This window comes from Dasypus novemcinctus, chromosome 7, assembly GCF_030445035.2.
Source record: "Dasypus novemcinctus isolate mDasNov1 chromosome 7, mDasNov1.1.hap2, whole genome shotgun sequence".
Taxonomy (NCBI): Eukaryota; Metazoa; Chordata; class Mammalia; order Cingulata; family Dasypodidae; genus Dasypus; species Dasypus novemcinctus.
This window is the reverse complement of record NC_080679.1, coordinates 79,344,935-79,363,362: the sequence shown is the minus strand read 5'-3', so window position 1 is coordinate 79,363,362 and position 18,428 is coordinate 79,344,935.

Sequence of the window (18,428 nt, the reverse complement as noted above, 5' to 3'; positions counted from 1 at the left end):
CTTACACACTCCCTAGAAGCCTGCCCCAAGTGCATGTTGTGCCAGATGCCCCCCGTCAAACACCTTAAACCAGTAACCCTTCCTTATATTTTCTAGAGTTTTCTCAACATTCTATTTCATAACTTTTACTATACACTTATTATTTATGTATGTTCCTGTGTGAATGATATACTTCAATAAAATTTCATTTTAAAAAAATCTCTCCAGAAACTCCATAATGTTTGTAGGTAACTCAGCACAGTACTTGATGAGGAAACTACCAAAAAATGCCTACAAAAAATGACCAACTTTAACTCTTCTCTATACTCCTATTCACTATTGCTCTCAAGAACGTGAGAGACCACAGAACCGTTGCTGTGGAAGAAGCATTTCAACATTCTCAAACTGGAAAACTCTTTGATATTTATAAATTATTTGTGGCCACTTAGTCTAAGCAAATATAAAATATAAGAAAGATGATGTCCAACAGGATTTCTCGATTTTTTTTTTTGCTTGTGAGAAATAGGACAATTCTATTGATATTCATAATACTGACATTCTTCCTCACTCTGTGATTCAATTTTAAAAAGAAAATATGAGCAATTACCAATCTAGTATATGAAGCATTAAACTAGCCAAAAATTAAGGCAGATTCTAGTTTAACAGCATTTTCAAGCTCTTTTTTCTACATAGCACCTACCCAAGAAACAGCCAGATCAGGGATCTTGCCTAATTAGTCACTGGAAATAGTATTCCAGTCTGAAATAGATCAACAAGGGCAATGTAGTATTCTGGCACTTTCTACAAGCAGCAGCATCCCTAAAGGGTTTCTTTACAGTTCTGCTATGGATACATAACAGTAATGAATAGGTAAAAACCATTCAGTCCATTTGTAGGTAAGGTATTTACTCTCAACATTCTGGGTCTATTTTTCCTCCTAGATAAGGCCATTATAACTTGAGTATGATGCCGCCCAATGAATGGTAGCACCTGAGTTATGGACCAGAACCTGACTTTCTATAGGTATAGTAAGAAAAACAACATTAATTGCTACTTAATACTTAATACAAAAAAAAATACTTAATACATGCCAGATTCTTATGTATTTAACTGTACATTATATTGATGATTTCATTTAACTTCAATCACATCTCAGTGATGTGTGTATTTTAGAGATAGAGAAATGAATGAACTCATGGAGAGGTGAGTAATTTGTCCAAGCTTGGGATTCAAAGCCACATTGTGAAAAGAGATTTAGGCCTTTTATTCAATCATCTGTCTAAAGTGAGTCAACAGTGTGATGTAACTGTCCATGCCCCAAGGAAGAAAAAAGTAAATGATTCTTTGAACTTGGTTTAAATTTGTAATTACATCATATAGAACAAGGGAGGTAATGGCGCTGTCTACTCTCAGCTTCTCAGATCACTTGTAAACTTTTGATTTCACTGTTGAAAACTCTACTCTCTGAGAGCCACAGACATTCTAGAGAAGGTGACCAGGAGATCAAGGTTATTTGAAGAAGAACTGAAGAAACTGGGGCTATTTACATGGAAGAAGAGCTTGAAGGAAAACCGGGCAGCCCAGTGAATGGGACCTCCCTGTGAAACAGAAATGGAGTATCATATAGAATGGCAGGGTCCATGGGTGGAAGGTACAGAGAATCCAAGTTCAGCCCCACGTTAGGAGGACCTGTGCACCAGCAGGGGCTGCTTGACTGAAGAGAGCCACAGCCAGTAAGTGAGCAGTAGGTGGGGGGAGGCAGGGAGCAGCCCATGGGTTAGGCATGCTCTAGAAGTGATTCAAGCAATATGGGTTAGGGTTGATGACATTTGAGGACTCTCCAAATCTAAGATTCTATGATACTATGGGGGTGTGGGCGGGTAGCCTTTCCTTAGTTATGGCACTTGACAGTATATAGAGAGCCAAGAATTTCCTAAATTCGCTAAATCCTGAGGGAGCAATTAGTCAAATGTCCCTCATGCTCCTTGTCTAAGGTCTAAAATTTTATGTCTTCGGGTGTTGGAACCTTGCCTTATCTTCTGCCAAAGGCAAAGGACAGGGAAGCTCAAACAGGAGGTAATAGACATCAGGGTAAACTTGAGCTCAATTTCATACTTTGTCCAAAGCCAGCCGCAGGGTAAACTCAAGGAAAGGGAGGCTGGAAGGATTCCTTGAGCTTCCAAGCAACTTGCAACCCATGTGTCCTTGGGTGTGTTCAGTTGTGTGTGCACAGTTATCAGAAATGTGTTTACTTTTTAAAATTGGCTTTAAACAAGGACATGGTATAAACACATAAGTAAATAAAACTACAAAAAGGCTACACAGTGAAAGGCAGTCCTCCCACACCTGAACTCTGATCCCTACTTGGGAGTTCCTGGTGTGTCCTTCCAGAGAACATGTAAATAAATAGAGATATATAGCTATCCTCTGCACATTTCCTTTTTTAAATGCCAAAATCATCACATTTATTTAGTTTTCTTTTTAAAATTTTTTTGAGATAAAATATATATAACAACATATTTGCCATTTCAACCATTTTTAAGTATACAAGCCAATGCCATTAATTACATTTACAATGCCATGCTACCATCACCACCATCCATTACAAAATTTTTTTGCCACCCCTAATAGAAACTCTGCACCCATTAAGCATTTTTTATAACTTGATAATATTCCATTGCATGTATATGCCACATTTTGTTTACCCATTCATTTGTTGACGAACACTTGGTTGTTTCCACCTTTTTGCAATTGTGAATAATGCTGCTATGAACATTCGTGTACAAGTATCTGCTTGAGTCTCTGTTTTCAGTTCTTTGGTATATACATCTAGGGAATGGAATTTTGGGTCATTTGGCAATTCTATGTTTAAGTTCTTGAGGAATCACTGAACTGTTCACAGTTTACTGTACCATTTTCCATTCCCACCAACAATGTACAACGGTTCAAATTTCTCCATTATAGCTGTTTGATATTATTGATGAATTCCAAAAAGAAATATTGGATTATGTTTATAAACTGATATTTTCCTCTTGGTATATTAGATTATATCGGATTCATAGGTTTCTTTGATTAAGTAATCATGTAAACCTCTTGTGCTGCCAGTAAGGTGTTGAGTTCCCACTCTTTGGTGAGTGGGGACTCACAGATGAAAGGCATGGCAAAGGACAGAGTTGGGGGTTTTGATGTTGGAGTTTTATGCTGAAGCTTTAAGCTGAAGCCCTGGAAAGTAAGCTCACAGAGGAAACAGAAGCAAGCCCTAGGAAGAGAAGAGAGAAACCCTGAGCCCAGGAAAAAGAAGCCTGAGGAAGGAAGGAAGGAAGGAACCCAGGAAGCCTAAACCCTCACAGACATTGGCAGCCATCTTGCTCCAACACGTGGAAATAGTCCTTGGTGAGTAACTTATGCTTTATGGACCGATATCTGTAAGCTCCTACTCCAAATGAATACCCTTTATAAAAAACCAGCCAATTTCTGGTATTTTGCATCAGCACCCCTTTAGCTGACTAATACATCCATACTCTCACCAACACTTGTTATTTTCAGTCTTTTTAATAATAGCCATCCCGCTTCCAGTGGTGAAGTACTAGCTCACTGTGGTTTTGATTTGCATTTTCCTAATGGCTAATGATGTTGACATCTTTTCATGTGCTTATTGGCTATTTGTATCTCTTCTCATTTTTTATTTTAATTTTTAATTTTTTTTTTTTCAGGAGATACTGGGGATTGAAACTGGGACTTTATACATGAGAAGCAGGCACTCAACCACTGAGCTAAATCCACTCCCCTGTATCTCTTCTTTGGAGAAAGTTCTATTCATTCAAGTCCTTTGCCCATTTTTAATTGAATTCTTTGTCTTTTTGTTGTTAAGTTGTAGGAGTTCTTTATATATTCTGTATATTTAACTCTTACCAGATATGTGATTTGCAAATATTTTCTCCATTTTGTGGATTATCTTTTCACTTTCTTTTTTTTAAGATTTATTTTTAATTTTTTCTCCTCACCCCTCCCCATTCCCCTGTTCTCTGCTCTCTGTGTCTGCTTATATTCTCATTAGGTGGCTCCAGGAACCTATCCTGGGATCTTCTGGAGTGGAGAGAGGCAATTACTCTCTTGCACCACCTCAACTCCCCATTCTGCTACATCTTATTTTCTCCCCTCTGTGTCTCTTGTTGCATCATCTTGCTGCACAGCTCTCAGAGTCGGCTGGCACTCCTGCATGGGGTGGCTTTCTTGCGCAGAGCAGCATTCCTACGCGGGGGCACTATATGGTAGATGGGAGTCCAATTGATTGAGCCACATCCATTTCTCTCACTTTCTTGATAACGTCCTTTGATACAGAAATGGTTTTAATTTTGATGAAGTCTCATTTATCTTTTTCACATGTTTTTATACAATGGTAGCAGTACTAGACTCTATATGCTATTCTCTACCTTACTCTATACATGTTCAAATTTTTATGAACAAAGGAGTGGATATAGCTCAAGTGGTTGTGTGCCTGCTTCTTGTGTATGAGAACCTGGATTCAATCTCCAGCACCTCCTTAAAAAAAAAAAAAAAGACCAGAAACCTCAAAAAAATTCTCAAAGTTTCTTTCTCAAATATGGCATAATTTTAGGCAGCAGACAGCTGTGACTCTATCACTTATAGTTTTTCAATGCCTGACTTAACAGATCAACATGTAAAGTGATTAAACAATGATGTTATTCTTTCATTACACATCTTAAAGTAATATTCCTTAAACTCTGGCTTCCACTCTAATTTAATGCAGCAATTATCCTAACCCTAGATAAAATAAGAAAGTAAATAATTGTACTGATTGCAAAAACTTCTTAAGAGTATAACCCCATTTATCAACAATAGCACTTACAAGTGGAATTACCAAAACATTAATAAATGATTCTGAAGGTAAGTTGCTTCTCTGTGTGAAGTTAGTTAATTCCTTTAAGAAACCATTTAGAAAAGGTTTTATTCCCCTCTGGGGATACCTAATTCCCAGAAAGTATTTAATTCGCTGAGAGTAAGTTCCATGACATCAAGGGTCAAGAGCTTCTAAAAAGGAGACACTGACTGGGTACAGATGTGGCTCAAGCTGTTAAGTATCTGCTCCCCACGTGGGAGGTCCTGGGTTTGGTCTCCAGTGCCTCCTAAAAGCAAAAGCAAACAACAAGCAAATAAATGAAAATACCACCTCAAGGGAGCCAGTGTGACTCAGTGGTTGAGTGCTGGCTTCCAATCTATGAGATCATGAGCTAATTCCCTTGCCCCAATACCATGAAAAAAAATAAGAAGTAGACACTGACCTTTCTTTTTTTTTTTTTTTCTTCTCATTTTCTGAAGCCCCATGTTCTACTTTGTAGGTGAGTAACCAGAGATTCATTTACTTGACTTTTGGATAAAGGTAGCATTTGGAGGCATTAACAGTTGTCCTGAAACTAAACCTCTTTACTGTTTCCTATTAGTTAAACCACTTCCCTGCAAGGCAAAGGGCAGTCACGGGTGCTGATCATTACTAAGAAATGATAGAAGGGAGCCATGCAATGGTAATAACATGGCATTGTTTGGGGAGTATCATAAGGGAAAAGCAATGTTTAGGAGCTCCATTCCACATTCTTGCCTCTAAACTGTAAGCCTGTTTAGAAGCGCTTCAAAAATGGTTAAGAACAAAGGCTCTGAGTCAAGCAGCTGGAGTTAAAATCCAGCTCTGCCCTTATCGTTAGCTTGACCATTGGCAGGTTTCTTAATTTCTCTAAATTTTAGTTTCCTCATCTGCAGAGTGAAGATGGCAAGATTACCTACCTTAAAAAGTTGTAAATATTGCACAAGTAGGAGAGCAGGCAAAGCTCAGTGGTTGAGGACCTGCTTCCTACACATGAGGTCCCAGGTTCAATACCCAGGGCCTCCTAAAAAAATAATTTAAACAAGTGAATGCCTATCAAGACAGCATAGTGCTCAATAAATGGTAGCTATTGCTGTGGTTTATTTGTTGGCACCTTCTCAATTTAGCTTCCGTTAATGGCAGAGTCTAGCTGAGGTATATCAACTCCCATCTTGGCATGTTATTTGAATGGATAGGCCAAGAGCAAAGATAAGACCAATATTCTGACTTATGTGCTACCAAATTTTACAAGTTAAGTGTGATAAGAAAGAATTGAATCCACAGCTGAGCACCCAGAATGATGAAAGGAAGAAGAACTGAAACCAGTGGGAAAAACAATCGTACCAAATGTCCATTAGTCACCATTTTTTCCAGACACACTCTGTGAAGAGCCCCTCCTGACATGATGTGACTACAGAAGAATAAGATTCGAAGATGGAAGAATGACCTAGCAATGCCTTCAGTTACCAGAAGGGTTTTAGAACCAAAAGTGGCAGAGTTTGAACTCCTGACCCTTGTCCTAATTTCAAAGTAAAGATATTAGAGGTCCTGAGAGGTGGGCAGACATGAATAAGATTATCAGTCAGATTCACAACAAAGAAAGACTCAAATTAGAAGAAATGGGCTTGACTTTTTGTAACCAAAAAAAATCCAATTACACAGAAGGAAGGCTGACTAGAGAGAGTGACCAGAATAGAGAACTAAGCGTCCACCATTATCAACTCTGAAGTGCTGCAGATATAAGATGATGGTGGTGATGACTGTCATAGTGTAGGTTGGTGCAAAAGGAATTGCGGTTTCAGGCCTGTTGTGGGAAACTGGCTTACCAGTTTGTTATTGTAAATGTTACACCTGTTAAATGTAGCAGTTGTTAGATGTTGCAGTTGTTCCCTGTTATTGTAAATGATGTTGCGGTTCAGAGAGCACACAGCTGCTTGGTAGTTTCCCAATAAATGCGATGGGAAAACTAGGGCTGGTGCTCTCAGTTCCAGAAGCTGAGTCCCCTGGTCCCAGGTTTGTCTCCCCTCTTGTGTCTCTACCTTTATTTCTGCGTTACCTTCCCTTCGAGCCAACCTATTGTGAGCTGAATGCAGCACAGGCCATGAATTTTAAATCATATCTAGGCTCAAACATATCTTTATTAATCAAGGTAAGAACCATTACAATAACGCATTTTTCCAATGAGAAATAAGTTTGTTCCTGCAGCATAAAAATTAATGCTTCAGGATTCAACAAACTCTTGGAAGTCATTTTCTGCATCTGCTGGTTGTGGAAGCATTTTCCCAGCAAGAAGTTGTCGAGATGTTTGAATAAGTGGTAGTGGGTTGGCGAGATGCTGGGTGAATATGGAGGATGAGGCAAAACATAGCCCAAATAGTTCAGCTTTTGAAGTGTTGGTTGTGCAACCTGCGGTTGGGCATTGTCGTGGAGAACTGAGCCCTTTCTGTTGACCAATACCTGCTGCAAGCATTGCAGTTTTCAGTGCATCTCATGGATTTGCTGAGTATACTTCTCAGATGTAATGGTTTTGCCAGGATTCAGAAAGCTGTAGTGGATCAGACTAGCAGCAGACCACCAAATAATGACCATGACCTTTTTTTGGTGCAAGTTTGGCTTTCGGAAGTGCTTTGGAGCTTCTCAGTCCAACCACTGAGCTGGTCACTGCAAGTTATCATATAAAACCCACTTTTCATTGCATGTCATAAGATAATCAAGAAATGGTCTTTTGTTGTGTAGAATAAGAAGATGACACTTCAAAATGATGATTTCTTAAATTTCCAGTCAGCTCACGAGGCACCCACTTATGGAGCTTTTTCACCTTTCCAGTTTGCTTCAAATGCCAAATGACCATAGAATGGTGGACGTTGAGTTCTTCGGCAACTTCACGTGTAGTTGTAAGAGGATCAGCTTCGATGATTGCTCTTAACTGGTTGTTGTTAACCTCTGATGGCTGGCCACTATGCTCCTCATCTTCAAGGCTCTTGTCTCCTTCACAAAACTTCTTGAACCACCACTGCACTGTACGTTCATTAGCAGTTCCTGGCCAAATGTGTTGATGTTACAAGTTGTCTCTGCTGCTTTATGAACTGCACTGTACGTTCATTAGCAGTTCCTGGCCAAATGTGTTGATGTTACAAGTTGTCTCTGCTGCTTTATGAACTGCACTGTACGTTCATTAGCAGTTCCTGGCCAAATGTGTTGATGTTACAAGTTGTCTCTGCTGCTTTATGACCTACTTTGAACTCAAATAAGAAAATCGCTCAAATTTGCTTTTTGTCTAATATCATTTTCATAGTCTAAAAAGTCATTAACAAAAAAACCATAAAACGAGAAATGCCCGTTAAAATGTGTAACATAACCTCATTTATTTAAGAATGTATGCCAATATCAAACAGCAAATTTCACCGATGCAAAACAGCAATTACTTTTGCACCAGCCTTATACATTGAGCAACTACTACATAACAGGAACTGTGATAAGTGCTTTGCAACATGCTTTTCTCATTTAATCCTCACACAACAAACTTGTGATGTGCTTCTCATGAAGTGTAGAGCTCAGATGCAATAAACAATTTATCCAGCAACTCAAGAGCATCTGACTCTACCTTGGACAACTGCCCAGAGGCAGCCATCAGCAACAGATACTGCCAAGGACCCTTCTTGCTTTGTGATTATATATTTTTAGGACATCTATACTACAGTAATGAGAAGTTTTGCTTTTTCAATGAAGTAAATTCATTTGATCTTCAATGTAGAGTTTCAAACTATGAAAACTATCATTATCAAAAGCAACTTACATCTTCCAAAAAATACAATTTACAAAAATGATGGGGGAGATGAGGAGTGGGTTATATGGGAACCTCTCACATTTCTTAATGTAACTTCTTCATGATCTATTAACTTTAATTAAAAATTCCAATGTTAAAAAAAACTGCCAACACAATCATCTTGGTGGACGAACATGTTCTCATACAAAATCTTTGGTGAATTTGAGTCTGGCTTTGATTGCTTTTGTGCTGCCATAAACTTGCTGAAATCATTGCTTTGCTCCCTTGTAATGGCATAGCAGCATTTCCCCCTTGCACTTTTCTAGTACAGTATAATGAAATGCAGCGGAAGCCACAGGAAATACTGTGGTCAGGTTTTGAACTTAAGGCATTACACATGACCCTGACACTGTGACAAGGGTACTGTGGAATAAAACAGGTGACATAATTGAGAGGTCCTGGTCCTTCTTTAGGTGATGAAGCAGCCTGGGGACAGCCAGAGAAACATCAGTCGGGGGAGATGGAAGGGCCTGACTTAGGGCTCTTGGCCACAAATGTTTCCATTTAAACCCAAACTGAGAGCAAACCAGGTGGAGGGAGACTCCCTGAAACAGGATGTCAGAGAGAGGCTACATGAGTGGATGAATACCCACACTTGGAAGTACTGGTACAATTTCTTAGTATTATATTTGGCTCCAAGTCAGGTACCAAGGATTCCCTGAGTTCCTCTTCTTTCTAGAGCTGAGTAGGGGACTGACAGAAAACCCCAATATGGGACTGCATAAGATCTTTCTCTGCATTCCAGCCCTAGATGGTTAAAGTAGCAAGAGCTCTTCTATTTCAGCAGGAAATGAAGAAAGACCACCTGTACTTCTGTAAATTGCCAAGGATATTTGCAAAAGTATATTAGGGCAACGGATGTGGCTCAACCAATTGGGCTCCCACCTACCATATAGGAGGTCCAGGGTTCAATGCCCTGGGCTTCCTGGTGAGGGCGAGCTGGCCATGTGCTGAGCTGGCCCATGCAGAGTGCCGGCCCACGCTGGAATTCTGCCGCGTGCAGGAGTGCCCCCCTGTGTGGGAGTGCTGCCCCACACGGGAAAGCTGCCCTGCACAGGAGTGCCAGCTGACACTGAGAGCTGGTGCAGCAAGATGACACAACAGGAGACAGGAAGGAGAGAAAATAAGAAGACATAGAAAAGGGAGTTGTGGTGGTGCAAGAGAGTAATCGCTTCCCTCCCACTCCATAAGGTCACAGGATTGGTTCCTTGAGCCACCTAATGAGAATACAAGCAGACGCAGAAGAACACACAGCGAATGGACACAGAGAGCAGACAAAGGGGGAGACGAGGGGGAGAAATAAAAATCTTTTTTAAAAAAAAGTATATTATGTACCAAAATAAGTTAAAGCAGAAAATGTGAATGAATGTGAGTGGAAAGACACACAAGTTATTGAATCTACTCTTTATGTAAAATTGTGCTGCATTCATTATTGACATAACCCTCCAAACAACTGTATGTGGTAGAAAATATTATTATGCCTCATTTTATAAGAGAGAAAACTAGAAATATGGGAGAGGCATAGCAGCAGGCTAACAGTCACAGACACATAAGAATCAATCCTGTTTCTACAGATCCCTGGGATGTCACCACCCCTTCCGCCCACCCCCACAAGGCAATTTTTCAAAATGATCTATTCATATGTTCTAGTTAATTCTTCCTTTTATGCAGTTAAGGCTTCAGTAGCTGTCCGTCTGTAAATAACCCCAGATTTACTTATACTACCTAGGCTACCAATAATCCCCTTTTTTCCCTCCCCATTGGAAAAACAGAACGTGGAAGGGTATTTTCTAAATCATCCAAACTCTAATGTAATGGGAAAGTTGCCCCAAATAAAATGATGATAAAAGAAAATTAGTATCTAAAAAGATTTGAGCTCTGTTTGGGAAATTTTTTTATATTAGAGTGCGGTGGATAACTTAAAAAAACCACTCATAGTTTTTAGTAAAGCCAGAAACTCTAAATCGTCATGTTATTGTGGCCTCGAGGTTCTGTCCAGTAACTCTGGGGCAACCCGTTCCTCCCATAGGGCAACAGGCAGCTCAGGCTCCAACACTCAGCAATTTCTCCCAATTGTCAACAAGCAAATGGCCATACATCTATGCTGGAATTGTCACAGGAGATACTTTAGGTAAAGTTTGACAGACGTTTACTTTTGTAAATCAATCAAGATGGCAAAAATCCACTCTACTGTATGTTATAGATGGAAACAGCATATTTTCATGAGCACAGCTCATGTAGCTCCTGTGTCAGGTGAAGGGGAAGCAAAAGCCCGTTTCATATTTGGGATGAAGGACAGGCGAGGGCCAAAGAGAACTGTATTTACTGAGAGGCAGAGACACTTCGCACCCATTGTCTCTTCTGCTGACAAGATTCTTGTTATAACCGAAAACACTTATCCCTGTGGCCATTTTGAAGGCGACAAAACTTAGAAAAGTGAAATGCTTTATTCAAGGTCTCACTGCGAAGTTTATTCAAGGTCTCACCAGGAGTTGAACTCTAGTCTAACTCCCAAATCCAACCTCTTTGCACTCCACCAATCTTCTCTCCTTGTTGAAATACTCAGGGAAGGAATTCCTAAATATGAGCTGCCCCTTCTACAAGCCATTGTGGTATGGGTGCAAGACACTTCCTGAAGTCGCCCCTGTCCCTACCGCTGACCTCTGCACCTGCCCCCAGGGACAGAAAGGAAATCAAGTACTAGCCCTTCCTCTTCCTCCATCTGTGCTCAATTTTTGTGCACATTATTTTTTTTTAATTTTTTAAAATTTATTTTTAATGTTACATTAAAAACATATGAGGTCCCCATATACCCCCCACCCCTCTCACCCCACTCCTCCCATAACCACAACCTCCTCTCCATCATCATGGGACATTCATTGCACTTGGTGAATACATCTCAGAGCACTGCTGCACCACATGGTCAATGGTCCACATTACAGTTTATACTCTTCCCCAGTCCACCCAGTGGGCCATGGAAGGACATACAATGTCCAGTAACTGTCTCTGCAGTACCACCCAGGACACCTCCAAGTCCTGAAAATGCCCCCACATCACATCTCTTCTTCCCATTCCCACCCTCAGCAGCTATCATGTCCACTTTCTCTGTCTCAGTGTTACATTTACTTCCACTACTAATCACATTAGTTCCAGAATAGAGTATCAGTAAGTTCACTCTAATCCATACTCTATTCCTCCATTCATTGGACCCTAGGATGGCTATGTCCTCTCCACCCCTCTATCTAGAGAGTGCCTCGACTCCACTTGGATGATGGATGCAATTCTCCTATTTGCAGTTGTAGGCACTCTTGGCTCCCTGGTGTGGTGGTTGACCTTCTTCACCTCCATGATAGCTAAGTGGGGTAAGTCCAATAAACCAGAGTGTAGGAGTTGCAAGTCTGTTGAGGCTCAGGGCCTGGCTATCACATGGTCAGTCCAGAGATTCAGGTCCCCTGGGTATACACTAAACCCCAGCACCAACCACAGGTCTGGTAAAAATAACAGGAGAGGCTTGTGGACAAAGATCACATCTGAGTCCAGCTCCATCACACAGAAACACAAACTCCAAAGTAGAGCCAACTGATAGAACCCTATCTGCCATGACCATTGAACCTGTGGGTCTCTGTAGCCCTTGGAGGAACTGATACCTGGGGTTGTAACTACTTTATCTGTCTCTGGGACTCTGCTGAGGTGTGCATAAGGGTGACCCCTCTGATGACCTCCTGGCTCTTTTTTGGAGACTCATAGCCATATAAATTCATTTGTCCTTTCCATTTCCCCCTTTTATTGTGGGTCAAAAAGCATTTTTAACTCCTGATATTACATGTAGGCTGAGATATTCTGCTGGTCCGAGTTGACCCTTTTATTCAAGGTCATTCTCCAGGCACATCATCAGCTGGTACTTGGTAGTAATCCCTCAGTGCCAGGGAGGCTCATCGCTGGGAGTCATGTCCCATGCTGGGGGGAATTTACATGCTGAGTTTGGCTTTGAAACTGGCCACATTTGAGCAACATGGAGGCTCTCAGGAGGTAACTCTTAGGCACCCTGAAGCACTAGGCCTAGTTCTTATTTCAGGCCCACAGGCCCACAAGCATAGTCATTAGCATCAAGGGCTCATTGTTGAACCATCCTTCCTTATTGATCTTAGCCATTGCACTCAGAGGATTGTTGCTGTCCCATTGGGGAATGCAACAGAGCTCCCCTGGCCAGGAACTCAGCACTCCCCCAGCCATCATTCCCAACTGTAACCATTATGAAAATATCCAAACATTTTTATGCACCCTGCACATATGCCCTGGAGAACACCCTCCCAACCATGTGCCCCCCACCAAGAACCCCCCACACCAGTATTCCTCCCCCACCACCATCGAACACCTCTGTGGTCCAAAACCTCCCTGAAAATGAAGCTCAATATATTGCCAGATTCCATTAATAGTAAAATGGGATATAGTGATGGTTTAGAGGTTAGATATAGAATATATACTAATTTAGAAAAATTAAAGTAAAAATAAATTGGGGTATCAAAATTTAAAAGTGAAAAGGCTTTGTTTTTGATGTTTTGCCTTCCATCACTGCAATAAGTGTTGCCCTGTATGCACATTGGCAAGGCAACTTCTTCCATCTCTTCCTCAGGGTCTACATCCTTTCTTTTTCTTTTTTCTTTTTTTCTAATTGTTAAGCTTGTCTTCACAAAAGTTTTAGACCACAGTAATTCATATATACAGTATACAGCACTCCCACATATTCAACATCAGACACTTTATCCCCTGCCCAGCAATAATCTTTTTACATGTTCACACTATATTTACTGCAACTAAATATTGAGACAATAGCTTTCAAACAAGGTTACACTTGGGTTTGCATTGTAGTCTATATTTCAGACAACACAATTTTCTAAATTTTTAGTTATCTTATGTTTTACATTATGATTTACATTTTAGCGTATAGGCCTCTATACATTTTTGGGTGTAATTTAACATGTCCTATATCCATCCTTGCATAATCTTGTGGAACACTTCCATTGCCCCACAGTTACACTGATTCCACCTATTCGATACCTCTTTCCCCCTCCCCTCAGGGCCCACAGTGACAATCACTCTTCATTGCTTGAAGAGCCAGGTTCAGAGATACTTGCAACAATGCAGAGGGTTTGACATGCTTGACTGCCCCAATGCATTGGGAGCCACCATTTCTCTCGAGAGATACAATTCCCTCTATTTGAGAACATCAGTCCTCCCCAGGATGTGGGTATACCTTCACTCTCACTGTATCGGTTTCCATTCAATGATATAACCCACTACGACAAAATGAGTGCTTGTACACTCCCTAGAAGCCCATTCTGTGTCAGATTCTCCCCTTTAAGCATCTTAAACAGGTAACCTTCCTTATTATATTTTTGAAAAAGTTTTCTCAACAATATACTCTCAACCACATACCTGACAACATGCTACGTTCATATGTTCCCCCACCCTCCCCCAATTTCTTGGGCCATATTACCCATCCTCCCATTCCTAGCCCCCCTCAAGCCCACAAAGCCCCACTCAAAGGTATCCCTATGCCCCCATTTTATCCCTTCCCTGTACAAATACTTACCTCCAGCTTATCACAGATTTCACCCAGGTAGGTGTCAGCTCGCGGCCTTCCTCTACAGCCCAGTACTACCACTTGGACACTAGGTGGCGCGGGATGCTCAGAAAAATCCCTGGCACCCGAGGCAAGAGTTCCGCAGCACCCATTCAATCCTATTGGGAAAGAACTGCCAGTCCCTCTACCCCTAATCACTTTTAAATGGATAGAAATCTGCCGTGTTCTGAAATAAATTCTATTCCTTGTTTAATAGCTCTCCTGCTGGCGGCTTCTTCCTTTTGGGCAATGTATATCCACCACGCCTCTAGTTTAGTTCTACGAGAAGGCAATAAAAGAGCAGAACTCAATGTCTAATGGAAAGCCATCATCCCGCCAGCCCAGCCACTCCCAGGCCCAAAAGATAATCCAGAGTAACAGAGAACACAAACCAAATCAATGATAAATGTAGTAATAATAATAAACTATCAAAAATACGTCAAGACATAAAGAAAAATAACCTGTCTCTCCCAAGTCTGGCCCCTCTCCTGCACCCCACAACTCCCCGTGCTTACCTGCCTTCTCGGAGAGAGGAGCATGGATGGGAGAAGTCCATGTTTACGCTGTCCTCCGTTTTACCCGGGAAGCCCAGGGAGAAGCAGCAGCGCCTGGGTTTTCTCATTTTGTGCAGCCCCAAGCAGAGCAACCAGGTGCGCCCTGCCTGCTCGGGATTTTCAGAGCCCAGCTCTTGGCAACAGGCTTTGAAATAGCTGGGTGCTGGCAATACAGACTTGGCATTAACATGCAAATAACGAATACTCTCTTCTCGCACTCCATGCTTCGAATCTTTTAAAAAATTCAGCCACTAACCATGACTAACAAAAAAATAAAGGAGAATGAAAATGTATTACAATCCTTGCTTAGTCTCTCCCGCTGACCTCCTCCTGCTGCAGCCAAAGCACTTTTCAGACCCGAAAGAAAGATGGGAGGGGTCTCATCTAGGAGACAGAACTCTTTAAGTGCTGAAGACATTTTCACCTCTGCTCTCTAACAAAAGCTCGGGGATGGATAAATGCGCACTGCTCAGTTCTGCCTATCAATCTCAGTGGCCCTATTTTCATTGCTATGGAAATGTATAAAAAAGCTAAACTTGCTCCAAAGCCCTGATCCATGAAATCATGCGGAGGTATAATGGGGTAATGGCTGCAACTTGCCAGGCCGCTGATTGTGCATATCATTTCTTTGCAGTCTCTCTGTCTTATCCATGCGGTCCGAGGAATCACTTTGGCTTCCATACTTCTTCCTTTGTCTGCCTGCTCCCCAGAGGTGGGCCCAGAGGAAGGTGCCTCAGAACCCTGCACGCCTCCATAACGTGATGTGACAACTAGTTTGGGGCCTTCGTGAATAACTGTAACTTTAAAAAGAATTTTGCATCATTGCTTTTCTGAGATGCCAACAGGAGTGGTAAGCCACTCTGGACCCAGAGCAGGTGCTGACTGGCCCACTTGACTGCAAATGCACCCTGTCTGTGGGGAAGGGATACACTCAAGTTAAGTCTGAACCAACTGGCAAATCAAAGTCAATACAATACAAATAGCTGAATGAGGAAACAAATAAACAAAAACAAAAACACAAAAAACAAAACAAACCTCCTTAGGAGGTGAATTGCACCGATGTTCAAAATTCCTGGAGTGCTTTGAGAGGAATTAGGGTGCTTGGACATTTCTTTGTCTGGGTATCAATGAGAAGGGGATTTCAAGCTTTTGCTGCAGTGATAAAGCCAGGAGATAAAGGGCTAGAGTAGGAGCAAAGAGTATATTTTATCTGGTAGTGAAGAACCAGAAAGAGACACCTCACTGTGGAATGGAATGTGACTACCATGCTAAAGTGGACAAAAGAAACCCTCCCAGCTTCTACCTCTGCCAGCTGGTAGATTACCACTGTCCCCCAACCACACCCACTCTCGATTAAATAAAATACTAGACAAGGTATTATTTATGTGAGTTTATTTGAGCAGTTTAGGATTCATGAATTGGGCAGCATCTAAACCGCATGTGAAAAGGAGCTGGGGGGTGTGAGAGGGATGGAAAGGGGTTGCTGATATAGCCGAAGAATGACGCGAATGAGGAAATGCTCTGATTGAGAGTTAAGATTCTGTTTCACATAGGGGCTCTTACAAGCGGGGAGCACGTACACATTGATTAGGATGGTATGCTTGCCGGTTCTGACAAGCTGTCTCAATGGACTGGTTTATGACCACCACGTGTTCATCAGCAGTTCTCTAAGGTGCATTCCATTGTTTCATTTGCTTAGAACATTCCTGAAAGTGAACCATTTTGTCTTCTGGAAAATCCTTTCTCAGAAAGAGGCTTCTCCCAGCAAAGTCCAATGCTGGTGACCATTTATTTTACTTTATACCTTCCAACATCCTCCAGCCCCCAGCCCTGCTTTTGATAACTGGCCTTGTCCTTGGTAGAAATCAAAAACCACACATGCACCTGCTGCTTCTGTGAACTCTCCACCTCAACACAGAAACTTTCTTCTGAGACCTCAACTGCTTTTGACATTTCTTGTGTAATTTTATCTTCCCTTAATGAAATGGAGGCAGGTATTAGTCTCATTTTTTAGCTGAGGCCCAGGAGCCACAAATGACCTTTCCAGAGGCACAAAATATCAAGATCTTTTTCTCACCTCTGTTATCTCCTGCTTGCCTGCATGTGCTCACGTGTTTACTGCCCTCAGCCTTTGTTTCTGTGGTCTCCTACTGATGAGCTGAGTCACTTTGGTGCCTCAGGCCCTCTTGGACAGTGGACTCAAAGCTGCTATTTTTTGATAACTCTCCTAGATTGGGTTGGAGTAAAGGTGTGGGTGAGGCTGAAACCACTTGTTCAGCTTAGACCTGGGAATTGAGGCAGGTTAGTACAGGGAAAGGGAAGATGTGGGTCACAGCTGAAGACCCTGCAGACAAAACGCCTGGCAGATCACATGGCGTGAAACCATGCCCGGAAGCCTCCTGAGGGGAAGGCTGACTGAAAGACCCTGCAAGGCTCTGGCCAGGAGAGCCTATTTGGAACTCTTTTCGGGGTCAGGAGGGAGCACCTGCTACCTTCAAACAAAAAGCCTCTCCACTGGCACCCTGAGCACTAACAGGCGGAGCAGCCAATCAGAATATAAATAGCTGAGGCCTCTCCCCAGCATTGTGAAGGGGGAGGGGGAAAGGCTTTAAAAAGGCCTGACCTAGGGTGCTGGGCGGGCGACTCCCCCTGCAGCACATTCGTGTTCATTGTCTAGGGCTGTGTACTCTTTCCTTATTTCTTAATAAACTCTTTTTTTTTTTAAGATTTATTTTATTTATTCCTACTCACACATCTACACACACACACACACACCCAGATGTCTGCTCTCTGTGTCCGCTCCATGTGTGGGAAGTAACCAGGATACCATTTGGGTTAAACGTTGTCAAATCAGTTTCCTGTGGCTCCCAAGGGAGGCAGGGAACTAGCTAGAAACAATTATTCCTTTGTACACTGTTTGATCCTTTAACATTTGCACCCATCTTGATACTATTCATATTCCTTCTCAATTGAGGGAAGGTGGGAAGGAGACCCCAAGCTGAAATCCATAGGGCAAATCCCCTTTCTAAGCTGTGTTTTCAGCAGTCCCTTTTAAAAGTAGCTCTTGTTCCTCAGGTATTAACAGTGAAGGTTACAGCCAGGCAGGGTGGGGTGGGCGTTCTGGGTCCTGTAGGCAGATAAATCAGGGCTTAACCTGAGGGGTACTGGGGAGACCTGTTTGCCTAATAAAGACCTTATGAGCCCTGGAAGGAGAGTGGAGATGTATTTGGGAGCTGACAGCAAGCCCCAGGGCAGAAAATTCTTGAATATTGGAGGGAGGGAAACTGGAGAACAAGAATACTTCATCTACTTAAGGTTTTAGAAATTGTTCGATAGAAGAACTCGACCTGAGGCGAGCCCTTCCTCCTGGCCTCCTCTTCCAGCACCCTGTATCCCTTCAGGTGACCAGGTCAGTCCTCGGCTCTTAAATGTTGGCCTGGTCATTTTTCTCCCCTTCCCCAAGCAGTCACTGCTCTCCCTAATGTGACAGGATCCATCCCACCTACATAATAATTCTTTAATGAGGTGCCTAAAAAATTGGCTTTCCTCCCAGTTTTCTAACACCCC